Source organism: Siphateles boraxobius, unplaced genomic scaffold, assembly GCF_051911475.1.
Source record: "Siphateles boraxobius isolate OS27281-9 unplaced genomic scaffold, OSU_SipBor_1 12, whole genome shotgun sequence".
NCBI classification, from domain to species: Eukaryota; Metazoa; Chordata; class Actinopteri; order Cypriniformes; family Leuciscidae; genus Siphateles; species Siphateles boraxobius.
This window is the reverse complement of record NW_027508722.1, coordinates 4,891,568-4,900,068: the sequence shown is the minus strand read 5'-3', so window position 1 is coordinate 4,900,068 and position 8,501 is coordinate 4,891,568. Positions and strand designations below refer to the sequence as shown.

The 8,501-nt window shown below is 40.8% G+C and overlaps 3 non-coding genes across 3 annotated transcripts; all 3 read right to left on the bottom strand.

The window, feature by feature from the left end:
• Positions 1-3,251: 3,251 nt before the first annotated feature.
• Positions 3,252-3,333, bottom strand: trnal-uag (transfer RNA leucine (anticodon UAG)). The gene has a single exon. It is a non-coding gene; the product is annotated as a tRNA-Leu (tRNA).
• Positions 3,334-3,536: 203 nt separating this feature from the next.
• trnal-aag (transfer RNA leucine (anticodon AAG)) lies at positions 3,537-3,618 on the bottom strand. The gene has a single exon. It is a non-coding gene; the product is annotated as a tRNA-Leu (tRNA).
• Positions 3,619-4,287: 669 nt separating this feature from the next.
• trnal-uag (transfer RNA leucine (anticodon UAG)) lies at positions 4,288-4,369 on the bottom strand. The gene has a single exon. It is a non-coding gene; the product is annotated as a tRNA-Leu (tRNA).
• Positions 4,370-8,501: the final 4,132 nt, after the last annotated feature.

Sequence of the window (8,501 nt, the reverse complement as noted above, 5' to 3'; positions counted from 1 at the left end):
AATTATATATTTTTATGAAAGAATATCAAAGAAACACAACAAACAAATTACATATGTATATTTTATTAACACTGGAACAGTATGCATTCAAAAAGAATTTGCTTATTTACTTTTACTTTCATATAACACAATATTTCATCAGTACACTGCACCAATATAACATTTGTATTTAAAAAGATAATTTGTCCATTTTGTTATTCTTGTGACAGACATTCTTCATATTAGTTACTATTTAATGGGTTGCATCTTTGTTCGTTGCATAATAATGCAAATAACATTTTTTTTTAATGAAAGAATATCAAAAAACAACAAACAAATTACATATGTATATTTTATAAACACTGGAACAGTATGCATTAAAAAATTTAGCTTATTTACTTTTACTTTATTATAACAATATTTTATCAGTACACTGCAACAATATAACATTTGTATATAAAAAATATAATTTGTACATTTTGTTATTCTTGTGAAACATTTTACAGCATATAAGTTACTAATTAATGATTTGCATCTTTGTTCATTGCATAATAATGCAAATAACATTATTTTTCATGATAGAATATCAAAAAACACAACAAACAAATTAAATATGTATATTTTATTAAAACGGGAACAGTATGCATTCAAAAATAATGATTATTTATTCAAATAATAAATATTACAAAAAGTTGTCTTTAGCTGGATTCGAACCCCGGTCTTGGTGCACACCTGCAATAGAAAACAGTGTGATATAAATGCGTGATTTTCACACACGAAGAAACCGGAAAATGTATCATAAGATCTATGCTGATGAAGGCATATCTTTGAACATCAAATTTCAGCCTTTCTTTTCTTCGTTTTTTCTTTCTCTTCTTCCCCCTCTCTTTTTCTTCCTTCCCCTTTTCTTCCCTTCTTCCCCACCTTTGTTGGACTATTGTTCCCCAGCTTGAACGCAGCGCCTTAGACCGCTCGGCCACGCTACCTTGTAAGAATGCTTTCCGTGGGCCATTTTTGCCAATTTTCTCTTTTAGTGTCTCACTTCTCCATAGTTAAATCAGTTGAAATTCTTCATGCCTTGAAGGAGCTCCTCGACAGGTGGAAAGGCCTACTAAGTAGAGGGGGGAGGCAGTTACACTCTTGGAGGCCCCCCTCCCTGCAGATTGCAATTCCATCTCTAATCAAACACAACTGAATTACCTGATCAAAGCCTTTGGGCCATACTCCAAAATGGCAGCCAGATGTGTCGCAGATCAACTCAAAATCAAGAGGTTGCTGTCAGTTCACCAAAAACTCTCAATGAGTAAAATTTGCAAACTCCATTATTAAAGACCAGGGGTGCCCAGTCCTGCCGATCGACTGTCCTGCACAGAGCAGGATTGGGCACCCCTGTGTGCTATACATTATTATTATATTTAAATTCATTTTCGAAGTGTCATTGGAAGAATGCCTTCCGTGGGCCATTTTCACCAATTTTTTATTTTAGTGTCTCACTTCTCCATAGTTAAATCAGTTGAAATTTTTCATGCCTTGTAGGAGCTCCTCGACAGGTGGAAATGCCTACTAAGTAGAGGGGGGACGCAGTTACACTCTTGGAGGCCCCCCTCCCTGCAGATTGCAATTCCATCTCTAATCAAACACAACTGAATTACCTGATCAAAGCCTTTGGGCCATACTCCAAAATGGCAGCCAGATGTGTCGCAGTTCAACTCAAAATCAAGAGGTAGCTGTCAGTTCACCAAAAACTCTCAATGAGTAAAATTTGCAAACTCCATTATTAAAGACCAGGGGTGCCCAGTCCTGCCGATCGACTGTCCTGCACAGAGCAGGATTGGGCACCCCTGTGTGCTATACATTATTATTATATTTAAATTCATTTTGGAAGTGTCATTGGAAGAATGCCTTCCGTGGGCCATTTTCACCAATTTTTTATTTTAGTGTCTCACTTCTCCATAGTTAAATTTATTTATTTAAATTCAATTTGGAAGTGTCATTATAATAATTGCAAGTTATTGTTGTCTCTGATTCAAGAGGGTGCATATTTACAGCTGCTTTTGCACCTTTTCAGAGCACACTCTAGGTGTCTTGCCCTCATTAAAACCTCTGCTGGGAGCGGTGGGATTCAAACCAACGCCCCCGAAGAGACTGGAGCCTAAATCCAGCGCCTTGGACCCCTCGGCCAAGCTACCCCGGCTTGGCTACTCTAGTGGGCCATTTTCTGGCCATTAAATTTCAGAAATAGGGAAATTGTTGGGTGTGGACCTTCATCGTCAGGCTCTGAAGCCCTCCGAGTTCGGCCAAGGAAATTAAAAAAGGCTCAAAATCAAGAGTACACGCTACCTTGTGAGAATGCCTTCCGTGGGCCATTTTCGCCAATTTTTTCTTTTAGTGTCTCATTTCTCCATAGTTAAATCAGTTGAAATTCTTCATGCCTTGAAGGAGCTCCTCGACAGGTGGAAAGGCCTACTAAGTAGAGGGGGGATGCAGTTACACTCTTGGAGGCCCCCCTCCCTGCAGATTGCAATTCCATCTCTAATCAAATACAACTGAATTACCTAATCAAAGCCTAATCAAATTACCTAATCAAAGCTCGGCCACGCTACCTTGTGAGAATGCCTTCCGTGGGCCATTTTCGCCAATTTTTTATTTTAGTGTCTCACTTCTCCATAGTTAATTCAGTTGAAATTCTTCATGCTTTGAAGGAGCTCCTCGACAGGTGGAAAGGCCTACTAAGTAGAGGGGGGACGCAGTTACACTCTTGGAGGCCCCCCTCCCTGCAGATTGCAATTCCATCTCTAATCAAACACATCTGAATTACCTGATCAAAGCCTTTTGGCCATACTCCAAAATGGCAGCCAGATGTGTCGCAGTTCAACTCAAAATCAAGAGGTAGCTTTCAGTTCACCAAAAACTCTCAATGAGTAAAATTTGCAATCTCCATTATTAAAGACCAGGGGTGCCCAGTCCTGCCGATCGACTGTCCTGCACAGAGCAGGATTGGGCACCCCTGTGTGCTATACATTATTATTATATTTAAATTCATTTTGGAAGTGTCATTGGAAGAATGCCTTCCATGGGCCATTTTCACCAATTTTTATTTTAGTGTCTCACTTCTCCATAGTTAAATTTATTTATTTAAATTCAATTTGGAAGTGTCATTATAATAATTGCAAGTTATTGTTGTCTCTGATTCAAGAGGGTGCATATTTTCAGCTGCTTTTGCACCTTTTCAGAGCACACTCTAGGTGTCTTGCCCTCATTAAAACCTCTGCTGGCAGTGGTGGGATTCGAACCCACGCCCCCGAAGAGACTGGAGCCTAAATCCAGCGCCTTGGACCCCTCGGCCACGCTACCCCTGCTTGGCTACTCTGGTGGGCCATTTTCTGGCCATTAAATTTCAGAAATAGGGAAATTGTTGGGTGTGGACCTTCATCGTCAGGCTCTGAAGCCCGCCGAGTTCGGCCAAGGAAAGCAAAAAAGGCTGAGTTTTCAAGAGACTTGGAGCAAGCAGTGTCACTTCTCCAGTCTTTTCACAAGTGCCTTCTAAAACGTAGACTTGGCAGCGGTGGGATTTGAACCCACGCCCCCGAAGAGACTGGAGCCTTAATCCAGCGCCTTAGACCGCTCGGCCACGCTACCTTGTAAGAATGCTTTCCGTGGGCCATTTTCGCCAATTTTTTCTTTTAGTGTCTCACTTCTCCATAGTTAAATCAGTTGAAATTCTTCATGCCTTGAAGGAGCTCCTCGACAGGTGCAAAGGCCTACTAAGTAGAGGGGGGAGGCAGTTACACTCTTGGAGGCCCCCCTCCCTGCAGATTGCAATTCCATCTCTAATCAAACACAACTGAATTACCTGATCAAAGCCTTTGGGCCATACTCCAAAATGGCAGCCAGATGTGTCGCAGATCAACTCAAAATCAAGAGGTTGCTGTCAGTTCACCAAAAACTCTCAATGAGTAAAATTTGCAAACTCCATTATTAAAGACCAGGGGTGCCCAGTCCTGCCGATCGACTGTCCTGCACAGAGCAGGATTGGGCACCCCTGTGTGCTATACATTATTATTATATTTAAATTCATTTTGGAAGTGTCATTGGAAGAATGCCTTCCGTGGGCCATTTTCACAAATTTTTTATTTTAGTGTCTCACTTCTCCATAGTTAAATTTATTTATTTAAATTCAATTTGGAAGTGTCATTATAATAATTTCAAGTTATTGTTGTCTCTGATTCAAGAGGGTGCATATTTTCAGCTGCTTTTGCACCTTTTCAGAGCACACTCTAGGTGTCTTGCCCTCATTAAAACCTCTGCTGGCAGCGGTGGGATTCGAACCCATGCCCCCGAAGAGACTGGAGCCTAAATCCAGCGCCTTAGAACCCTCGGCCACGCTACCCCGGCTAGGCTACTCTAGTGGGCCATTTTCTCGCCATTATTGTTGTCTCTGATTCAAGAGGGTGCATATTTTGAGCAGCTTTTGCACCTTTTCAGAGCACACTTTAGGTGTCTGGCCCTCATTAAAACTTCTGCTGGCAGCAGTGGGATTCGAACCCTCGCCCCTGAAGAGACTGGAGCCTAAATCCAGTGCCTTAGACCCCTCGGCCAAGCTACCCCGGCTTGACTACTCTAGTGGGCCATTTTCTCGCCATTAAATTTCAGAAATAGGGAAATTGTTGGGTGTGGACCTTCATCGTCAGGCTCTGAAGCCCGCCGAGTTAGGCCAAGGAAAGCAAAAAAGGCAGAGTTTTGAAGAGACTGGGAGCAAGCAGTGACACTTCTCCAGTCTTTTCACAAGTGCCTTCTAAAACGTAGACTTGGCAGCGGTGGGATTTGAACCAACGCCCCCGAAGAGACAGGAGCCTGAACGCCAGCTGCCGAAGGATAGTCCGTCAAAATGGGGATAATGTTGAACAATGTTGAACGCCACAGCCAATCACGTCGACGCGCTATAACATTTGCAGCCAATTAGAGAGCGCCATTCTCGACATTATAACATTTGCAGCCAATCAGAGAGCGCCATTCTTGACTTTTTCCTTATCATTTTCGACATTTGACCAATCAGAGTACAAGGAAATGTCGATGGGACGTTTACGCTTAGCACCGCTAGGAGGATGAGTCAGGAAGCTAGCCAAGTGTCAATCAAGTTGCCGAACTGAGCCGAAGGTGTACGAGGTAATGACATATCCTGAGGGGCGTGTCAGAGGTCAAAAAAGTTCAGACGTCGAGCATCACTGTCACGGAGGTCAGGCAGCATCATTTTAACGGAGGACTGCGAAACTTATTTTTCGGTAACTTTAACTGTATTTTCGGACAATGTAATTTTATATTTGTATATAATTGTATATATTATAATTGTAAATATCGTGTGTGCTTTTTTTAAAGAAATAATTTGTATTATAGTAGTTTTGTTCAAAACGATATAGCCTAACCGTTAGCCCCCCAACAAAAAAATGTTTGGCAAAAAATCCCATAAAGCCATGTCAGATACTGACTGGATTGCAAGGCTAAAAATGTTTGCCAGCACAGGAGTTTGGCCATCAAATGAGGGTAACAGGCCAGCTCCTCGACAGAAAAAGTGGCATGACGTGTACCAAATGGTGAGTGTGCTTTTGTCACCTTTGCATGATGTAATAATTGTAATCCTAATCATTTAATTCAATGTCATCATTTTTTATAGATATGTATGTAGATAATCTTGCCGGTATTTGAGATTTATGTTTATTAATGTAAAAAAAACAACTTTTTTTTTGCACTGGGAGATTCAGAGATTTGAGGCAGTGGGGGTGGGGATGTTGAGTAAATGGATGTTTTTTTGAAGGTGTGAAATGTTCCTCTCTTGTTCTTTTAAAGGAGGATACAAACTTTACTCACTCTTTATCTCTAATTTTACAGTTTGTATCTCCCCTTCAAAGAACATGAATAAAAATAAATGACAGACTACAATAAATTAATGTGGCATTCATACTGATAAGTTAGAAATGCATGTATTCTATGTTATATGTGTGATAATGTTTACAGATTGAAAGATGTCCGATGCAGTCTCGCGGCCAGACAACCTTGCTCGGAGCGGTCCCAAAGTGCATATGTGGTTTTCACACTCAAAAGGTAACAATGTAAAGATGTAACTTGTATTTTTTTTATATATATGTATAATTTACTGAACAAATTCTTCTCGTTCAACAATTATTGTAGCCTATGTATTTTTGTGGTTGTCTTAAGCAGGCCACAGCCTCTATTGGACAAGCACCAAGGGTTGTTGAACAACAGTCTGCCGCTACTGGACCAGCACAGGAGGTCATGGAGCAGAGTCAGCGTCAGCTCCCACCCCAGCCTACTTCTAAAATTATACCAAGTTTGTCAAAGGTAATAACATTTTTTTTATATATATATAATTGCAGTTTTAATATACGTTTAGTATAAAGGTTTAAGTTCAGTGGAAATGGCTGGTATGTTTTTACACCTACCTGCCAGCTGTCACACCTTGTACAGGGGCGGCTGTAGTCTGCTTATTGGTCAGTTTCACTGTCTCAGGTTGGTTTAGATCAAGTAAAATGGTGAAAGAACAATGTAACCTATGTGATCTCTCTTTCTTCTCTGGGCTCTGCTCTTGCATTCTCCTCTTCCTCTCTAATTGGGCTTTGCCATTATGGGTTAAAGCACACTCACGTCCTTCATGGCATCTCTCTTGATTTTTCCAACTGGCTACTGAAGCTACGTCTTTCATTCTGTATTTCTCAGGTAACATTCCACTTATGCACAATTAATTATACACGTATTATTAATTAAGTCATCATGAATCTGCTTTGTTGCCATTTCAAGGGTAACCTTCATTACTGTTAATAAACGCTTTCTCTTACAAACTATGTGCAAACTATTTTTGATTTTAAGTCATTTTTAAAAGGTACTTGTTAAATTACTATATACTCACATTCTAGCAATACCTTCCCACACATTTTTCTATTCTAACTGTGCTTATTTCAATCTGTATAAGTAGTAGAGTGTGGTAATACACAGACAAAAAAATAAGTTAAAGAAAGAAAGCAGGTCATTTAGTTATATAATGAATGATAGGATCAATAGATATTTTCTCATTTTACATTTTATTATATTTTTGGCCAATGTGCTGTTACAATTCAATTTGTCTTTTCATTGAAATTGTTTTGCCCTTTTTTAGTTTACCAAGCCAAGATTTGGTGGGTCCCACATTGCTGCTGAAAAGCCAAATCTGAGTGTGGCTAGGAGACCATCTCAGGCTGTTGACCAACCCAGCGCAGCAGTGTCCAGTGCCCCTACACCAAGCACCACTGTCTCTGTAAGTACTGGCATAATCCACATTGCATTCTAAGACACATTTCACATCTGTGCACTTTTTAGAAATATATTTTGTATGCAGGAAATCTTATCATAATGAATTAAGAGCAATACTATACAGTTTTCACACAATATGCAGTCAGTGAACACATTTCCACAATGCTTACATTTTCTTAACAGACAAGCTATACCTCCCAACAAAATTATGGATTGTTTTTGTAGTATTTACAAATGTCAACACACACCACCCCACAATAGCAAAAACAATATTCCAAACCTTAGATACAGTATAAAAACCTCGGCTTCTTCAATGATATCAGTTCAAAAACAATATATCTCAGCTGATAATAAACAAACAATTGAATAATTGACACACACCTGATTTATGTTGGGTAAATTGGGCCAACCATAGCTGATTCCAGTCTGGCTTAGACTCAGTGGCAGGGGTTATTTTTTTCTGTGACATTGACACTTATACATTAAAAGGAGGACTTTGAGGAGTGATGTTTTTGGAAACAGAAAAAGACAAACACTGTAATGTCTGGACGAGGAAGAGTAAGAGCAAGGGGCCCAGGGAGAAGAGCAGGCCCAGTGAGAGGTGCAGTGAGAGATGCAGTGAGATGTGCAGTGAGATGTGCAGTGACAGATGCAGCGAGAGATGCAGTGAGATGTGAGGTGTGATGTGCAGTGAGATGTGCAGTGAGATGTGCAGTGAGAGATGCAGTGAGATGTGCAGTGAGAGGTGCAGTGAGATGTGCAGTGAGAGGTGCAGTGAGAGGTGCAGTGAGATGTGCAGTGAGAGGTGCAGTGAGATGTGCAGTGAGAGGTGCAGTGAGATGTGCAGTGAGAGGTGCAGTGAGAGGTGCAGTGAGATGTGCAGTGAGATGTGCAGTGAGAGGTGCAGTGAGAGATGCAGTGAGATGTGCGAGAGGTGCAGTGAGATGTCCAGTGAGATGTGCAGTGAGATGTGCAGTGAGAGGTGCAGTGAGAGATGAGAGGTGCAGTGAGAGGAGCAGGGCCAGGGAGAAGAGCAGGCCTAAGGACTTCCAAAGGCTGCAAGAACAGTAGTCAGTGATGAAATTCGTGCCACTATCATTGACCATGTAATCAACCACGGTCTTTCGCTAAAAGAGGCTGGTAAACAGTAAAGGGAAAAAACTGATTTGCTTTTTACTGGAATACTGTACATGTGGACATACAGTTCCCAACCAATAAAT